Source organism: Callithrix jacchus, chromosome 16, assembly GCF_049354715.1.
Source record: "Callithrix jacchus isolate 240 chromosome 16, calJac240_pri, whole genome shotgun sequence".
Taxonomy (NCBI): Eukaryota; Metazoa; Chordata; class Mammalia; order Primates; family Cebidae; genus Callithrix; species Callithrix jacchus.
The window spans coordinates 52509862-52529105 of record NC_133517.1 but is presented as its reverse complement, the minus strand read 5'-3'; the positions used below and the strand labels follow the sequence as shown (position 1 = coordinate 52529105).

Below are 19244 nucleotides of genomic sequence, written 5' to 3'. Positions count from 1 at the left end.
TGCTGACTTTTCGATTGGGTCTCTGAGTGGACACCCAGAATGTTGATGATGAAGTATTTCTGTTGCTTGATTTTCCTTCTACTAGTCTAGCCCCTTTGCTGTATGACTGCTGAGGTCCACTCCAGACCCTGCTTGTCTGGGGAGCACCTGTAGCAGCTGTGACACAGCGAGGGATGCTACCAGTTTCTTTTTCTGCTAACTTTGTCCCAGGATGATGCCCGCCTAATGTCAGTCTTTTTGATATAGAGGGGTCAGGGAGCTGCTTGAGGAGACAGTTTGTACTTTATACGGGCTTAATTGCTGAGCTGTGCACTCTGTTGTTCATTCAGGGCTGTTAGGCTGCTATATTTGATTCTGCTGCAACACAGCTCATTAAAAAACCCTTTTTTTTTTCTCAAATGCTCTGTGTTGAGGGGTTTGGGCTTTATTTTTGGATGTTCGATGAGGTGTCCTGCCCAGCTAGAAGGCAGACTAGCCACTGTTTGGCTGCCGAGGCTCCGCCCTGCTGTTGTGTGATTCGCCCTGTTCCTGCAGGCTCTGCTGTGGTCTCCGCCACGCCCTGCGGCGGAGTCTCTTCATTGTAGCGTGTTGCCTCAGCAATGGCAGGTGCGTCAGCAGTGGGCGTGTATCTCAGTAGGGACGGGTTGCCTCGGCAACGGCTGGCTGCGTCAGCAGTGGGCGTGTATCTCAGTTGGGGCGGGTTGCCTCGGCAACGGCTGGCTGCGTCAGCAGTGGGCGTGTATCTCAGTTGGGGCGGGTTGCCTCTGTAGTGGTGGACGCCCCTCCCCCACAGAGCGTCTCGGACCGTCTGCTCGGGATAGTTTGAAATCGCGGTTTTGTTCGTCCCACTGGGTATCCCAAACGATCTGTCCCTGCTATCCCCTGGGCTGGGCTACTGTCCAAGTCTCATTCAGTCTCAAGTCCAGCCCTCTCAAGTCTCAGGTTGCCGGTTCAACAGGGCACCCGGACAAGCGCGCCCTGTGGGGATTGCTGGGTAGGGCCAGCCGCCGCCGCCCCGGCTGCTGGCTTCGCCAGGCAGACCTACTGCCTGGCGTCCCATGTCTTTTTATACTTGGGAGTTTCCCCGTTCTGTGGGCAACAAAGATCAGTCTGTAAATGCAGCTCTGACTCATCGTTTGCAGATTCAGTGCGAGCTCCAATCCTGGGTTTTTCTCACAGCGCCATCTTGAGTCCTCCCCCGTCTGCAGATTTTTTAATGATTGCCATTCTAACTGGCGTGAGATGGTATCTCAATGTGGTTTTGATTTGCATCTCTCTGATGAACAGTGATGATGAGCATTTTTTCATATATTTGTTGGCCTCATATATGTCTTCTTTCGTAAAGTGTCTGTTCATATCCTTTGCCCACTTTTGAGTGGACTTGTTCGTTTTTTCCTGTAAATCTGTTTGAGTTCTTTGTAAATTCTGGATATCAGCCCTTTGTCAGATGTGTAAACTGGAAAAATTTTTTCCCATTGTGTTGGTTGCTCATCCAGTCTAGTGACTGTTTCTTTTGCCGTGCAGAGCTGTGGAGTTTCATTAGGTCCCATTTGTCTATTTTGGCTTTTGTTGACAATGCTTTTGGTGTTTTGTTCATGAAGTCCTTGCCTACTCCTATGTCCTGGATAGTTTTGCCTAGATTTCCTTCTAAGGTTTTTATGGTGCCAGGTCTTATGTTTAAGTCTTTAATCCATCTGGCGTTAATTTTAGTGTAAGGTGTCAGGAAGGGATCCAGTTTCTGCTTTCTGCACATGGCTAGCCAGTTTTCCCAACACCATTTGTTAAACAGGGAATCCTTTCCCCATTGCTTGTTTTTGTCAGGTTTATCAAAGATTGTATAGTTGTAGATATGTTGTGTTGCCTCTGGTGCCTCTATTTTGTTCCATTGGTCTATATCTCTGTTTTGGTACCAGTACCATGCTGTTTTGATTACTGTAGCCTTGTAGTATAGTTTGAAATCCGGTAGTGTGATGCCCCCTGCTGTGTTCTTTTTGCTTAGAATTGACTTGGCTATGTGGGCTCTCTTTTGGTTCCATATGAAGTTCACAGTAGTTTTTTCCAGTTCTGTGAAGAAAGTCAATGGTAGCTAAATGGGGATAGCGTTGATTCTGTAAATTACTTTGAGCAGTATAGCCATTTTCACGATATTAATTCTTCCTAACCATGAACATGGAATATTTCTCCATCTGTTTGTGTCCTCTCTGATTTCGTTGAGCAGTGGTTTGTAGTTCTCCTTGAAGAGGTCCCTTGCGTTCCTTGTGAGTTATATTCCAAGGTATTTTATTCTTTTTGTAGCAATTGAGAATGGCAATTTGTTCTTGATTTGGCTTTCTTTAAGTCTGTTATTGGTGTTGACGAATGCTTGTGATTTTTGCACATTGATTTTATATCCTGAGACTTTGCTGAAGTTGCTTATCAGTTTCAGGAGTTTTTGGGCTGAGGTGATGGGGTCTTCTAGGTATACTATCATGTCGTCTGCAAATAGAGACAATTTGGCTTCCACCTTTCCTATTTGAATACACTTTATTTCTTTTTTTTGCCTGATTGCTGTGGCTAGGACTACCAGTACTATATTGAATAGGAGTGGTGAGAGAGGACATCCTTGCCTAGTGCCTGATTTCAAAGGGAATGCTTTCAGTTTTTGCACATTCAGTATGATATTGGCTGTTGGTTTGTCATAAATAGCTTTTATTACTTTCAGATACGTTCCATCGATACCGAGTTTATTGAGGGTTTTTAGCATAAAGGGCTGTTGAATTTTGTCAAATGCCTTCTCTGCGTCAATTGAGATAATCATGTGGTTTTTGTTTTTGGTTCTGTTTATGTGGTGAATTACATTTATAGACTTGCGTACGTTGAACCAGCCTTGCATCCCTGGGATGAATCCTACTTGATCATGATGAATAAGTTTTTTGATTTGCTGTTGCAATCGACTTGCCAATATTTTATTGAAGATTTTTGCATCTATGTTAATCATGGAAATTGACCTGAGGTATTCTTTTCTCGCTGGGTCTCTGCCGGGTTTTCGTATTAGAATGATGTTTTTCTCGTAAAATGATTTGCGAAGGATTCCCTCTTTTTGTATTGTCTGAAATAGTTTTAGAAGAAACGGTATCAGTTCCTCTTTGTGTCTCTGGTAGAATTTGGCTGTGAACCCATCTAAACCTGGGCTCTTTTTGAGTGGTAGGCTCTTAATTGCTGTCTCGACTTCTGCCCATGTTATTGGTCTATTCATAGTTTCAGCTTCCTCCTTGTTTAGGCTTGGGAGGACACTTCAGCTTCCTCCTTGTTTAGGCTTGGGAGGACACAGGAGTCCAGGAATTTATTCATTTCTTCCAGGTTTACTAGTTTATGTGCATAGAGTTGTTTGTAATATTCTCTGATGATGGTTTGAATTTCTGTGGAATCTGTGGTGATTTCCCCTTTATCATTTTTTATTGCATGTATTTGGTTGTTCTCTCTTTTATTTTCAATCAATCTGGCTAGTAGTCTGTCTATTTTGTTGATCTTTTCAAAAAACCTGCTCTTGGATTTATTGATTTTTTGAAGGGGTTTTCGTGTCTCAATCTCCTTCAGTTCAGCTCTGATCTCAGTTATTTCTTGTCTTCTGCTGGGTTTTGAGTTTTTTTTGATCTTGCTCCTCTAGCTCTTTCAATTTTGATGGCAGGGTGTCAATTTTAGATCTCTCCATTCTCCTCATATGGGCACTTATTGCTATATACTTACCTCTAGAGACTGCTCTAAATGTGTCCCAGAGATTCTGGCATGTTGTGTCTTCGTTCTCATTGGTTTCGAATAACTTCTTTATTTCTGTCTTCATTTCATTGTTTACCCAGTCAACATTCAAGAGCCAGTTGTTCAGTTTCCATGAAGCTGTGCGGTTCTGGGTTGGTTTCTGTATTCTGAGTTCTAACTTGATTGCACTATGGTCTGAGAGGCTGTTTGTTATGGTTTCAGTTGTTTTGCGTTTGTTGAGCAGTGCTTTACTTCCAATTATGTGGTCAATTTTAGAGTAGGTGTGATGTGGTGCTGAGAAGAATGTGTATTCTGTGGATTTGGGGTGGAGAGTTCTGTAAATGTCTATCAGGTTAGCTTGCTCCAGGTCTGAGTTCAAGCCCTGGACATCCTTATGGATTTTCTCTCTGGTTGATCTGTCTAATATTGACAGTGGAGTGTTAAAGTCTCCCACTATTATTGTGTGGGAGTCTAAGTCTCTTTGTAAGTCATTAAGAACTTGCCTTATGTATCTGGGTGCTCCTGTATTGGGTACATATATGTTCAGGATCATTAGCTCTTCTTGTTGTATCGATCCTTTTACCATTATGTAATGGCCTTCTTTGTCTCTTTTGATCTTTGTTGCTTTAAAGTCTATTTTATCAGAGATGAGAATTGCAACTCCTGCTTTTTTTGCTCTCCATTTGCTTGGTAAATCTTCCTCCATCCCTTTATTTTGAGCCTTTGTGTATCGTTGCACGTGAGATGGGTTTCCTGGATACAGCACACTGATGGGTTTTGGATTTTTATCCAATGTGCCAGTCTGTGTCTTTTGATTGGTGCATTTAGTCCATTTACATTTAGGGTTAATATTGTTATGTGTGAATTTGATACTGCCATTTTGATGCTAGCTGGCTGTTTTGCCCGTTAGTTGTTGTAGATTCTTCATTATGTTGATGCTCTTTAGCATTTAGTGTGATTTTGGAATGGCTGGTACTGGTTGATCCTTTCTATGTGTAGTGCCTCTTTCAGGAGCTCTTGTAAAGCAGGCCTGGTGGTGACAAAATCTCTGAGTACTTTCTTGTTCACAAAGGATTTTATTTTTCCTTCACTTCTGAAGCTCAGTTTGGCTGGATATGAAATTATGGGTTGAAAGTTCTTCTCTTTAAGGATGTTGAATATTGGCCCCCACTCTCTTCTGGCTTGTAGAGTTTCTGCTGAGAGATCTGCTGTGAGTCTGATGGGCTTCCCTTTGTGGGTGACCGAACCTTTCTCCCTGGCTGCCCTTAGTATTTTCTCCTTCATTTCAACCTTGTTGAATCTGATGATTATGTGCCTTAGGGTTGCTCTTCTTGCAGAATATCTGTGTGGTGTTCTCTGTATTTCCTGCCATTGAGTGTTGGCCTGTCTTGCTAGGTTGGGGAAATTTTCCGGGATAATGTCATGAAGAGTATTTTCCAGCTTGGATTCATTCTCTTTGTCACATTCTGGTACGCCTATCAAACGTAGGTTAGGTCTCTTCACATAGTCCCACATTTCTTGGAGATTTTGTTCATTCCTTTATGCACTTTTTTTCTCTGATCTTGGTTTCTCGTTTTATTTCATTGAGTTGGTCTTCGACTTCTGATATTCTTTCTTCTGCTTGGTCAGAAGTTTCAATTCGGCTGTTGAAACTTGTGCATGCTTCGTGAAGTTCTCTTATTATTTTTTTCAGCTCCTTTAATTCATTCATATTCCTCTCTATGTTATCCATTCTTATCATTTCCTCGAGTCATTTTTTATATTTTTTTTCAAGGTTCTTAGTTTCTTTGCATTGATTTAAAGCATGTTCTTTTAGCTCACAAAAGTTTCTCATTATCCACCTTCTGAAGTCTAATTCTGTCATTTCATCACAGTCATTCTCCGTCCAGCTTTGTTCCCTTGCTGGTGAGGAGTTTTGGTCCTTTCTAGGAGGTGAGATATTCTGGTTTCGGGTGTTTTCCTCCTTTTTGCACTGGTTTCTTCCCATCTTTGTGGATTTATCCACCTGCCGTCTGTGTAGTTGCTGACTTTTCGATTGGGTCTCTGAGTGGACACCCAGATTGTTGATGATGAAGTATTTCTGTTACTTGGTTTTCCTTCTACCTGTCTAGCCCCTTCACTGTACGACTGCTGAGGTCCACTCCGGGCCCTGCTTGTCTGGGGTCCACCTATAGCATCTGCGGAACAGTGAGGGATGCTACCAGTTTCTTTTTCTGCTAACTTTGTCCCAGAATGATGCCTGCCAAATGTCAGTCTTTTGGATATAGAGGGATCAGGGAGCTATTGAGGAGACAGTCTGTAGTTTATAGGAGCTCAAGTGCTGAGCTATGAGCTCTGTTGTTTATTCAGGGCTGTTAGGCTGCTACGTTTAATTCTGCCGCAACATAACTCATTAAAAAACTTTTTAACAGTCTAGTCACTATTTGCTTGCCGAGGCTCCACCCTGCTGGTGTGAGGTTCGCCCTTTTTCTGCAGGCTCTGCCCTTCTGCTGCGGTCTTCGCCCTGCTGCCATGAGCTACGCCCTGTGGTGCTCTCTCTGTTTTAGCGGGTTGCCCTGGCAACAGCAGGCTGCGTCAGCAATGTGCATGTACCTCAGCAGGGGAGGTTTGCCTCAGTAATGGCAGACACCCCTCCCCCATGGAGCTGCGGCCTTAGGGAACCCCTCCACAGGGAGCATTTGAAATTGTTGTTTTGTTTTTCCCACTGCACTACCCCAAATGATGTGACCCTGGAATCTCCTGGGCTGGCTCACTTTCCAAGTGTCATTCAGTCTTAAGTTCAGCCCTCCCAAGTCTCAGGTTGCCAGCCCAACAGGGCACCCAGATGAACGCTCTTTTTGCAGAGCACTGTGTAGCGCAGCCACAGCACGGGCCACCACCACACCGGCTGCTGGCTGCACCAGCCAAAACCTCTGCCTGGCGTTCAGCATCTCCTCTATACCTAGGAATTTCCCCATTCTGTGGGCAACAAAGATCCGTCTGGAAATGCGGCCCTGACTCACCCCCTCCATGCATTGACCATGAGCTTCAATCCTGGGTTGTTCTCACAGCGCCATCTTGAGTCCTCTCCCTGCTATGGATGCCATTAGAGAAAGAGCAGGACCCACCAGCCAAATGGCTTAGGAGAACAGAATAGCCTTTGACATAATATTAGCAAAAAAAAAAAAAAAAAAAAAAAAAGAAAAAGAAAGAAAAGAAAGTATTTGTGCAATAATTAGGACCTAGTGCTGTACCTTTATTCCAGATAACACTGCTCCCAACAGGAGCATAACAAGAGCTCTGTGAGGACTCACTGCCCTATCAAATGAGTTAGCTAAAAAATCTAGCATTAATAATCCCATTTCAAATTAGTTAGAAAGCTGCTTTTGGCAAATAGAAAGAGACTATTGCTTTGATTCTGACCTCTTTAGCAACTGTAATAAGTATACTCTTTCTTGTCGGATGTTGTATTATACTCTGCATCCGAGGACTAGTGCAAAAATTAGTCAATATGACTCTTACCAAATCATCCCTAACTACTCCACCTGATTCAGAGATTGCTACTTTTAGAAAACTAAGGAGAACAATAAAGCCAAGGTATGTTAAGTAAGTTTGAAGAAGAATTATAAAATAAAAAGGGGGAAAGTGTAAGGAATAGAGAAGTTCTTCTTCAGTTTTCATCTTTAGCCTTAAAGGATAACAAATTCTTACCCTAAAGTCCCTATCCGTTGTTAGCCCCTATATTCTAGCCCAGCTAGCTGTTTTGACTTATTCAGGCATGGCCAGACAAGCCTGGGCAAGTCCCAGCTCATAGTTCATACCATTCCTTATTTGGAGCTGCTTCCTTAATCATCTCATGAGCAACCTCCTCTTTTCTTTGTTTTTTATTCCTTTACCTATTTAAGAAAGTTTTAAGTTGTTAGTCAACTAGGTACAGCATACCATGTGAGGTCCTGCTCCAGCCAATGGAGGCCAGATAGAGTAGGGTGGATGCATCAGGTTATAAATAATCTTGTCTCCTTTGTTCAGGGCACTCTCATAACAAGACTGCTGGAGAGCAGTGCCCTTTCTGCAGAAAGTAAAAGAAAGCCTTGCTGAGAAACCTTTTGTCTGAATGCTGATTCTTCTCTGCGACATCAGAAGATAAGCATTTATTCTCAACATGGTGGTTGTAGTGAGTGAGAACACGCCACTGCACTCCAGCTGGGCAACAGAGCAAGACTCTGTCTTAAAAAATAAAATCTGGGAGGGGAGGATTGCTTGAGGCCAGGAGTTAGAGACTAGCCTGGGCAACGTAGTGAGACCCCCATCTCCACAAAAAAATTTAAAAATTAGCGGAGTGTGATGGCATGCACATGTAGTACTACCTACTCAGAAAGCTGAGGCCAGAGGATTATGTGAGCCTGGGAATCAAGGTTACAGTGAGCTATCTCACCACTGTACTCTAGTCTAGGCAATAGAGTGAGACCCTGTCTCTATTAAAAAATTCACACACACACACACACACACACACACATACTACATATTATATATATATTTATTATTTATATATAATTACCATATGATGTAGCTACTCGACTTCTGGGTATACACCCAAAAGAATTGAAAGTAGTCTCTGGACAGATGCAGTTGCTCATGCCTGTAATCCCAGCACATTGGGAGGCCAAAGTTGGTACATTGCTTGAACTTAAGAGTGTGAGATGAACCTGGGCAACCAGAGCAAAACTCTGTCTCTATCAAAAAATAAAAAGTTTAGCTGGGCATGGTGGCACATCCTTCAGTCCCAGTCACTTGGGAGGCTGAGGTGTGAGGACTGCTTGAGCCCAGGCTAGTAGAGATTGCAGTGGGCAGAGATTGTGTCACTGCACTCCAGTGTGGGTGACACAGTGAGACTCCTGTCTCAAAAAAAAAACAACAACAAGGAATTGTTGAAAGTAGAGTCTCAAAGATGATTTGTATGCTCATGTTCATAGCACCATTATTCACAATAAGAAAAATGTAGAGGCAACCCAAGTGTTCATTAACAGATGAATGAACAAGGAAAATGTGGCGTACACATATAATGGAATATTATTTAGCCCTAAAATGAAAGGAAATTCTGACATATGCTACAACATGGATAAACCTTGAGGACACTTTGCTAAGTGAAATAAGCCAATTACAAAAAGAGAGTCATGTGCTGCTTAACAATGTTTTGGTTAGTGATGGACTGCACAAATGATCATGGTACCCTAAGAGTACAATGAAGCTGAAAAATTCCTATCACCTAATGCTGCTGTAGCCATTGTAACCTTGTAGCTCAATGGATTACTCATGTTTGTGGTGATGCTAGTATAAATAAATGTACTGTGCTTTCAGTCATATAAAAGTATATAGCAGCAAGGCCGGGTGCAGTGGCTCATGACTGTAATCCCAGCACTTTGGGTGTCTGAGGCAGGCGGATCACTTGAGGTCAGGCGTTTGAGACCAGCCTGGCCAACATGGTGAAAATAATTCAGTAAGCTAGAAAGATAGAAGATAAACATACAAACAACAACATATTTTGTGTCTACCAAAGCACAAAAATTAGTTGGGCAAGGTGGCACAAGCCTATAATCCCAGCTACTCGAGAAGCTGAGGCAGGAGAATCACTTGAAGCCGGGAGGTGGAGGTTGCAGTGAGCTGAGATCACACCACTGCACTCCAGCCTCGGCAACAGAGTGAGACTCTGTGCCAATAAATAAATAAATAAATAAATAAAATAAAACGTATAGCAATGTCCTAGGCCTTTACATTCACTTGACACTTACTGACTCACACAGAGCAACTTTCAGTTCTGCAAGTTCCATTCATGGTGAGTGCTATCTACCTAAATAATAAAAAGAAGTTCTTTAGAAGAAAATGTTTATGGTTGGGTGCAGAGGCTCATGCCTGTAATACCAGCACTTTGGGAGGCTGAGGCGGGCAGATCACAAGGTGAGGAGATCGAGACCATCCTGGCTAATACAGTGAAACCCCATCTCTACTAAAACTACAAACAATTAGCCGGGTGTGGTGGCACGTGCCTGTAGTCCCAGCTACTTGAGAGGCTGAGGCAGGAGAATCACTTGAACCTGGGAGTGAACCGAGATCATGCCACTGCACTCCAGCCTGGGCAACAGAGTGAGACTCCGTCTCAAAACAAACAAAAAAAAAAGTTTATTTGGGAATAGGGCATTACAATGGGAATTAATGTGCCATAGTAAATTATGTGTGTATTCAGGGAGGTAAAGGAAGACAAAGGTTTTTTAGCCCTTTTCCCATTTGGCCCAAGAATACTTGCCAGCAGTGCTTGTGGCTGCAGCATACACCAAGATAACTTTGCCATGAAATATCTCGCTTTTATTAATATTATTATGTTTGCATCTGGAACTCCAGAGTATTGACTTTGGAAACAAATGATATTATTCAATTTATAGCATTCTGTTTTTAACAGTGGTAGTTCCATTTACAACACGGTAATTCTTGATCACTGAAAATGTCAAATCCCTAGAAAACGTTGCATTCCTATGCGTAATATTAATTATTCTCAAACAGTTGTTGACCCAAGATTCATTTGATGAATCTGATAACAGTTGTTGGTCCAAGATTCATTTGATGAATCTGATTTTTTTTAAATAGATGATTCTGGTGATTCAGACAATTCTGATGTCAATTCTGTTTAGAAATAATTCTAAGAATACTTTTTATATTTTATTTTCACAGAGAAAATCAGTTAAATTTGCTTCAGCCTCAAAGAGCATGTTTATGTAAAATTAAATGACTGCTGGCAGCAAGCTGCACCTTTTTTTTCTAAATAAGAAAAGGGATAAAGGAAAAATGAAAAAGATGATTCTATAATTGTTTTGAGATGATTATCCTTGGCTACAAGAATCAATAACCAGGGTGATACCAGTCGAATCAATAACCAGAGTGATGCCTGCAAATGGATAGGCAGTTGCTGGGCAGATAGCCTCAAAGAAGTATATTTTTGTGCAAAGTTGTGATGGCCTTTGTGTAGGCTTGCGGGTTTGGCAGTCTTTTGTGGTAATTCTTGTAGTTAGGCATATGTACATGAGAACCCTCCCTTCATGGCCTTCCCTGGCTCTATTTGTCAGGGCTCTGTTTTGTTTTAACATAAGTGACTACTTTAATTCTGAGACCTTTTACATTCCCCACTTTGAGAAAGATCCTTCTCCAAAAGCATCACCCATCAATCATCCTGTAAGTAGGTTTTGATTGTCCCTTGGTGCCAGGATGGACCTGCCCCAGGTTGCTGGTCTGGTCCCATATTGAAGAAGTGATTAGTGACTAGAAGTCAGTGTCAAAACCTTTGAAGGCACATTGAGCAACAAGGGAGGTTTGAAAAGAGTGGCTTTCAGGCTAACTGTACCTGGAGTTTATGGTTAAATCCAATTTTGTCTGTTCCATAGTTTTTGCTATAATCTAAAAGTTCAAGGCCAGAATTACTCTGTTAGGAGTTGTACTTCTGCAAAAGTTTAACAGATAACAGATACAAATTTTAAAAGGTAAAATACGGCCAAGCGCAATGGCTCATGCCTGTAATCCCAGCACTTTGGGAGGCTGAAGCAGGTGGATCACAAGGTCAGGAGTTCGAGACAATCCTGGCCAAGATGGTGAAACCCCCATCTCTACTAGAAATACAAAAATTAGCCAGGCATGGTGCCACGTACCTGTAATCCCAGCTACTCAGGAAGCCGCGGCAGAAGAATCAACTGAACCCGGGAGGCGGAGGTTGCAATGAGCCGAGATCACACCACTGCACTCTAGCCTGGGTGACAGAACAAGACTTTGTCTTAAAAAAAAAAGTAAAATATAAAGTAAAACTAACGGTGTTATGACAATCCTAGTTAGCATATAGCATAATGGATTTGAGCTATGAACTAGGCTTCAAGGGAACCAATTAAATGAATCAAATGATTGTTATCAGGTGGAAAGGCAAGTATTAAGAGTCTCTTGGGCCTGGTGCACTGGCTAACACCTGTAATCCCAGTACTTTGTGAGGCCAAGGTGGGTGGATCACTTGAACCCAAAAGTTCAAGTCCAGCCTAGGCAACATGGAGAAACCCTGTCTCTGCTAGAAATAGGTAAATTAGCCCACTGTCGTGGTGTGCACCTGTAGTCCCAGCTACTTGAGGCTGAGGTAGGAGGATCACCTGAGCCAACAACTGGAGGTTGCAGTGAGCCAAGATCATACCACACCACAGCTCTACAGCCTGGGCCACAGAATGAGACCCCGTCTCAAAAAAAAAAACTAATACTAATTAAAATAAAAAAGGAAAAAGAAAAGAGTCTCATGGCCAGGCACAGTGGCTTATGCCTATAATCCCAAAACTTTGGGAGGCCAAGGCACATCACCCAAGGTCGGGAGTTTGAAACCAGCATAACCAACACGGAGAAACCCCATCTGTATTAAAAATACAAAATTAGCTGGGCATGGTGGCACATGCCTGTAATCCTAGCTACTCAGGAGGCTGAGCCAGGAGAATTGCTTGGACCTGGGGGGCAAAGATTATGAAAGCTGAGATTGTGCCCGTTGCACTCCTGCCTGGGCAACAAGAGCAAAACTCCATCTCAAAAAATAAAAGTCTTATGATATGGAGTCTTATTCTGACCTCTTGAGAAAAGGAGCAATTGGGTAAACTTTTTCTGTAGTCCATATATCAGGCATAAGACTTATACTTATTGATTGATTGATTGAAACAGAGTCTCACACTGTTGCCCAGGCTGTAGTGCAGTGGAGCGATCGCAGCTCACTGCAATCTCCACCTCCTGTGTTCAAGCAATTCTCCTGCCTCAGCCTCCCGAGTAACTGGGACTACAGGTGTGCACCACCATGCCGAGCTAATATTTTTGTATTTTTAGTAGAGAAGGGGTTTCACTGTGTTGGCCAGGATGGTTTTGATCTCCTGACCTTGTGATCTGCCCATCTCAGCCTCCCAAAGTGCTGGGATTACAGGCGTGAGCCACCACTCCTGGCCAACTTATTCTTTAAAAGTCATCTAGGGAGGACTCAAGATGGCGCTGTGAGAACAACCCAGGATTGAAGCTCTTGCTGGATCCATGGAGAGGGTGAGTCGGAAACGCATTTCCAGACGGATCTTAGTTGCCCACAGAACGGGGAAATTCCCAGATATAAAAGAGATATGGACGCCAGGCAGAGGTCTCGGCTGATGTAGCCAGCAGCTGGTGCGGCTCCGGCCCATACCGGAGTGCAGAGGCGCTCCACAGTGCTCCATACAAAAGCGCACTGTTACGGGTGCGCCATTGAACCAGCAAACTGAGACCTGAGAGGACTGAACTTAAGACTGAATGGGACTTGGGCAGTGAGCCAGCCCAGAAAATCCCAGAGACAAAGCGTTTGGGCTAGCGCAGTGTGACAAAACGGTGATTCCAAACACTCCCGGTGAGGAGGTTTACTTAAAGTGCAGCTCCGTGGGGGAGAGGCGTCCGCCATTACCGAGGCAATCAGCCCCCACTGAGGTACACGCCCATTGCTGACATAGCCTGCCATTGCCGAAGCAACCCGGTACAACAGAGAGACTCCGCTGCAGGGTGTAGCCCATGGCAACAGGGTGGAGACCACAGCAGAAGGGCAGAGCCTGCAGCAACAAGGCAAACCTCACACCAGCAGGGCAGAGCCTTGGCAGGCAAATAGTGACTTGACTGCCTCCTAGCTGGGCAGGACAGCGAGGCTAACACTCACAAGGAAAGCCTCAACCGCCCCCCCCAGACAGAGCATCTGAGAAAAAAAAAGGGTTTTTTTCAGCCTAAAAGCCCTGAATGAACAACAGAGCTCACAGCTCAGCACTTGAGCTTCTACAAAGTACAGACTGTTTCCTCAAGCAGCTCCCTGACCCCTCTATATCCAAAAGACTGACATTTGGCGGGCATCATTCTGGGACAAAGATAGCAGAAAAAGAAACTGGTAGCATCCCTCATTTTTCCGCAGCTGTTATAGGTGCACCCCAGACAAGCAGGGCCTGGAGTGGACCTCAGCAGTCATACAGTGAAGGGGTTAGATTGGTAGAAGGAAAACTAAGTAACAGAAATACTTCATCACCAACAATCTGGATGTCCACTCGGAGACCCAATCGAAAAGTCAGCAACTGCGCAGACAACAAGTGGATAAATCCACAAAGATGGGAAGAAACCAGTGCAAAAAGTAGAAAAACACCCGAAACCAGAACACCTCGCCTCCTAGAAAGGACCAAAACTCCTCACCAGCAAGGGAGCAAAGCTGGACGGAAAATGACTGTGATGAAATGACAGAATTAGACTTCAGAAGGTGGATAATGAGAAACTTTTGTGAGCTAAAAGAGCATGTATTAAATCAATGCAAAGAAACTAAGAACCTTGAAAAAAGATATGAAAAAAGTTTGGAGGAAATGATAACAAGAATGGATATCTTAGAGAGGAATATGAATGAATTAAAGGAGTTGAAAAACAATACGAGAAATTCGCGAAGAATGCACAAGTTTCAATAGCCGAATTGACCAAGCAGAAGAAAGAATATCTGAAGTCGAAGCTCAACTCAATGAAATAAAATGAGAAACCAAGGTCAGAGAAAAAAGCACAAAAAGGAATGAACAAAGTCTCCGAGAAATGTGGGACTATGTGAAAAGACCTAACATACGTTTGATAGGTGTACCAGAAGGGGACGAAGAGAATGAATCCAAGCTGGAAAATACTCTTCAGGACATCATCCAGGAAAATTTCCCCCACCTAGCAAGACAGGCCAACACTCAAATACAGGAAATACAGAGAACACCACAAAGATATTCTGCAAGAAGAGCAACCCCAAGGCACATAATCGTCAGATTCAACAGGGTTGAAATAAAGGAGAAAATACTAAGGGCAGTCAGAGAGAAAGGTCGGGTCACCCACAAAGGGAAGCCCATCAGACTCACAGCAGATCTCTCGGCAGAAACACTACAAGCCAGAAGAGAGTGGGGGCCAATATTCAACATTTGTAAAGAAAAGAATTTTCAACCCAGAATTTGATATCCAGCCAAACTGAGCTACAGAAGTGAAGGAAAAATAAAATCCTTTGCGAACAAGCAAGTACTCAGAGATTTTGTCACCACCAGGCCTGCTTTATAAGAGTTCCCGAAAGAGGCACTACACATAGAAAGGAACAACCAGTACCAGCCATTCCAAAATCACACTAAATGCTAAAGAGCATCAACATAATGAAGAATCTACAACAACTAACGGGCAAAACAGCCAGCTAGCATCAAAATGGCAGTATCAAATTCACACATAACAATATTAACCCTAAATGTAAATGGACTAAATGCACCAATCAAAAGACACAGACTGGCATATTGGATAAAAATCCAAAACCCATCAGTGTGCTGTATCCAGGAAACCCATCTCACATGTAAGGATACACAAAGGCTCAAAATAAAGGGATGGAGGAAGATTTACCAAGCAAATGGAGAGCAAAAAAAGCAGGAGTTGCAATTCTCATCTCTGATAAAATAGACTTTAAAGCAACAAAGATCAAAAGAGACAAAGAATGCCATTACATAATGCTAAAAGAATCGATACAACAAGAAGAGCTAACGATCCTAAACATATATGGGCCCAATGCAGGAGCACCCAGATACATAAGGCAAGTTCTTAATGACTTACAAAGAGACTTAGACTCCCACACAATAATAGTGGGAGACTTTAACACTCCACTGTCAATATTAGACAGATCAACCAGACAGAAAATCAACAAGGATATCCAGCGCTTGAACTCAGACCTGGAAAAAGCAAACCTGATAGACATCTACAGAACTCTCCACCCCGAATCCACAGAATATACATTCTTCTCAGCACCACATCACACCTACTCTAAAATTGACCACATAATTGGAAGTAAAGCACTGCTCAACAAATGCAAAACAACTGAAATCATAACAAACAGCCTCTCAGACCATAGTGCAATCAAGTTAGAACTCAGAATTCAGAAACCAACCCAGAACCACAAAGCTTCATAGAAACTGAACAACTGGCTCTTGAATGTTGACTGGATAAACAATGAAATGAAGGCAGAAATAAAGAAATTATTCAAAACCAATGAGAACGAAGACACAACATGCGAGAATCTCTGAGACACATTTAAAGCAGTCTCTAGAGAAAAATATATAGCAATAAGTGCCCATATGAGGAGAATGGAGAGATCCAAAATTGACACCCTATCGTCAAAATTGAAAGAGCTAGAGGAGCAAGATCAAAAAAACTCAAAACCCAGCAGAAGACAAGAAATTACTAAGATCAGAGCTGAACTGAAGGAGATTGAGACACGAAAACCCCTTCAAAAAATCAATAAATCCAAGAGCTGGTTTTTTGAAAAGATCAACAAAATAGACGGACCACTAGCCAGATTGATTAAAAATAAATGAGAGAACAACCAAATAGATGCAATAAAAAATGATAAAGGGGAAATCACCACAGATTCCACAGAAATTCAAACCATCATCAGAGAATATTACAAACAACTCTATGCGCATAAACTAGTAAACCTGGAAGAAATGGATAAATTCCTGGACTCCTGTGTCCTTCCAAGCCTAAACCAGGAGGAAGCTGAAACTATGAATAGACCAATAACAAGGTCTGAATTCGAGGCAGCAATTAAGAGCCTACCACACAAAAAAAGCCCAGGTTTAGATGGGTTCACAGCCGAATTCTACCAGACACACAAAGAGGAGCTGGTACTATTCCTTCTAAAACTATTCCAAATAATCCAAAAAGAGGGAATCTTTCCCAAATCATTTTATGAGACCAACATCATCCTGATACCAAAACCCGGCAGAGACCCAACAAGAAAAGAAAACTTCAGGCCAATATCCATGATGAACATAGATGCAAAAATCTTCAATAAAATATTGGCAAGCCGATTGCAACAGCAAATCAAAAAACTTATTCATCATGATCAAGTAGAATTCATCCCAGGGATGCAAGGCTGGTTCAACGTACACAAGTCTATCAATGTAATTCACCACATAAACAGAACCAAAACCAAAAACCACATGATTATCTCAATTGACGGAGAGAAGGCATTTGACAAAATTCAACAGCCCTTTATGCTAAAAACCCTCAATAAACTCGGTATCGATGGAACGTATCTGAAAGTAATAAAAGCTATTTATGACAAACCAACAGCCAATATCATACTGAATGGGCAAAAACTGGAAGCATTCCCTTTGAAATCCGGCACTAGACAAGGATGCTCTCTGTCACCACTCCTATTCAATATAGTACTGGAAGTTTTAGCCAGAGCAATCAGGCAAGAAAAAGAAATAAAGTGTATTCAAATAGGAAAGGTGGAAGCCAAATTGTCTCTATTTGCAGACGACATGATAGTATACCTAGAAGACCCCATCGCCTCAGCCCAAAAACTCCTGAAACTGATAAGCAACTTCAGCAAAGTCTCAGGATATAAAATCAATGTGCAAAAATCACAAGCCTTCCTCTACACCAATAACAGACTTAAAGAGAGCCAAATCAAGAACGAACTGCCATTCACAATTGCTACAAAAATAATAAAATACCTTGGAATACAACTCACAAGGAACGTAAGGGACCTCTTCAGGGATAACTACAAACCACTGCTCAACGAAATCAGAGAGGACACAAACAGATGAAGAAACATTCCATGTTCATGGTTAGGAAGAATTAATATCGTGAAAACGGCTATCCTGCCCAAAGTAATTTACAGAATCAACGCTATCCCCATCAAGCTACCATTGACTTTCTTCACAGAACTGGAAAAAACTACCGCGAACTTCATATGGAACCAAAAGAGAGCCTGCATAGCCAAGTCAATTCTAAGCAAAAAGAACACAGCGGGGGGCATCACACTACTGGATTTCAAACTATGCTACAAGGCTACAGTAATCAAAACAGCATGGTACTGGTACCAAAACAGAGATATAGACCAATGGAACAAAACAGAGGCACCAGAGGCAACACAACATATCTATAACTATACAATCTTTGATAAACCTGACAAAAACAAGCAATGGGGAAAGGATTCCCTGTTTAACAAATGGTGTTGGGAAAACTGGCTAGCCATGTGCAGAAAGCAGAAACTGGACCCCTTCCTGACACCTTACACTAAAATTAACGCCAGATGGATTAAAGACTTAAACATAAGACCTGGCACCATAAAAACCCTAGAAGGAAATCTAGGCAAAACTATCCAGGACATAGGAGTAGGCAAGGACTTCATGAAGAAAACACCAAAAGCATTGTCAACAAAAGCCAAAATAGACAAATGGGACCTAATGAAACTCCACAGCTTCTCCATGGCAAAAGAAACAGTCACTAGAGTGGATCGGCAACCAACAGAATGGGAAAAAATTTTTGCAGTTTACCCATCTGACAAAGGGCTGATGTCTAGAATTTACAAAGAACTCACACAAATTTACAGGAAAAAAACAAACAAGCCCATTCAAAAGTGGGCAAAGGATATGAACAGACACTTTATGAAAGAAGACATATATGAGGCCAACAGTCATACGAAAAGATGTTCATCGTCACTGGTCATCAGAGAGATGCAAATCAAAACCACATTGAGATACCATCTCACGCCAGTTAGAATGGCGATCATTAAAAAATCTGGAGACAGATGCTGGAGAGGATGTGGAGAAAAAGGAACACTTTTACACTGTTGGTGGGAGTGTAAATTAGTTCAACCACTGTGGAAGACAGTGTGGCGATTTCTCAAGGCCTTAGAAATAGAAATTCCATTTGACCCAGGAATCCCATTTCTGGGTATACATCCAAAGGACTATAAATTGTTCTACTATAAGGACACATGTACACGAATGTTCATTGCAGCACTGTTTACAATAGCAAAGACCTGGAATCAACCCAAATGCCCATTGATAATAGACTGGATTGGAAAAATGTGGCACATATACACCATGGAATATTATGCAGCAATCAGAAATGATGAGTTTGTGTCATTTGTAGGGACATGGATGAATCTGGAGAACGTCATCCTCAGCAAACTGACACAAGAACAGAAAATGAAACACCGCATATTCTCACTCATAGGTGGGTGATGAAAAATGAGAACACATGGACACAGGGAGGGGAGTACTAAACACTGGGGTCTATTGGGGGGAAAAGGGGAGGGCCAGTGGGAGGGGGAGGTGGGGAGGGATAGCCTGGGGAGAAATGCCAAATGTGGGTGAAGGGGAGAAAGGAAGCAAAACACACTGCCATGTGTGTACCTATGCAACTGTCTTGCATGTTCTGCTCATGTACCCCATTACCTAAAATGCAATAAAAAATTTAAAAAAAAAGTCATCTAATTTTGAATTATAGGGCTTCAGAACAAAACAGTTCTCATTTTTAGTATATTCATCCCTTTTTGAAATAAGAGTCTTGGTTTGTCTCCCAGGCTGGAGGGCAGTGGCACGATCTTGGCTCATGGAAACCTCTGCCTCCTGTGCTCAACTGATTATCTGGCCTCAGCTTCCTGAGTTGCTATTGAAACTACAAGTGCACAC

At 42.4% G+C, this 19244-nt stretch overlaps 1 long non-coding RNA gene across 2 annotated transcripts in view; it reads right to left on the bottom strand.

The window, feature by feature from the left end:
- Positions 1–19244, bottom strand: part of LOC144579738 (uncharacterized) — a 203733-nt gene that overhangs the window by 85486 nt on the left and 99003 nt on the right. For both annotated transcript variants that reach the window (XR_013527968.1, XR_013527967.1), the window contains exon 2: positions 11406–11503. This is a non-coding gene — a long non-coding RNA (uncharacterized LOC144579738). The remainder of the gene's footprint in view (positions 1–11405; positions 11504–19244) is intronic.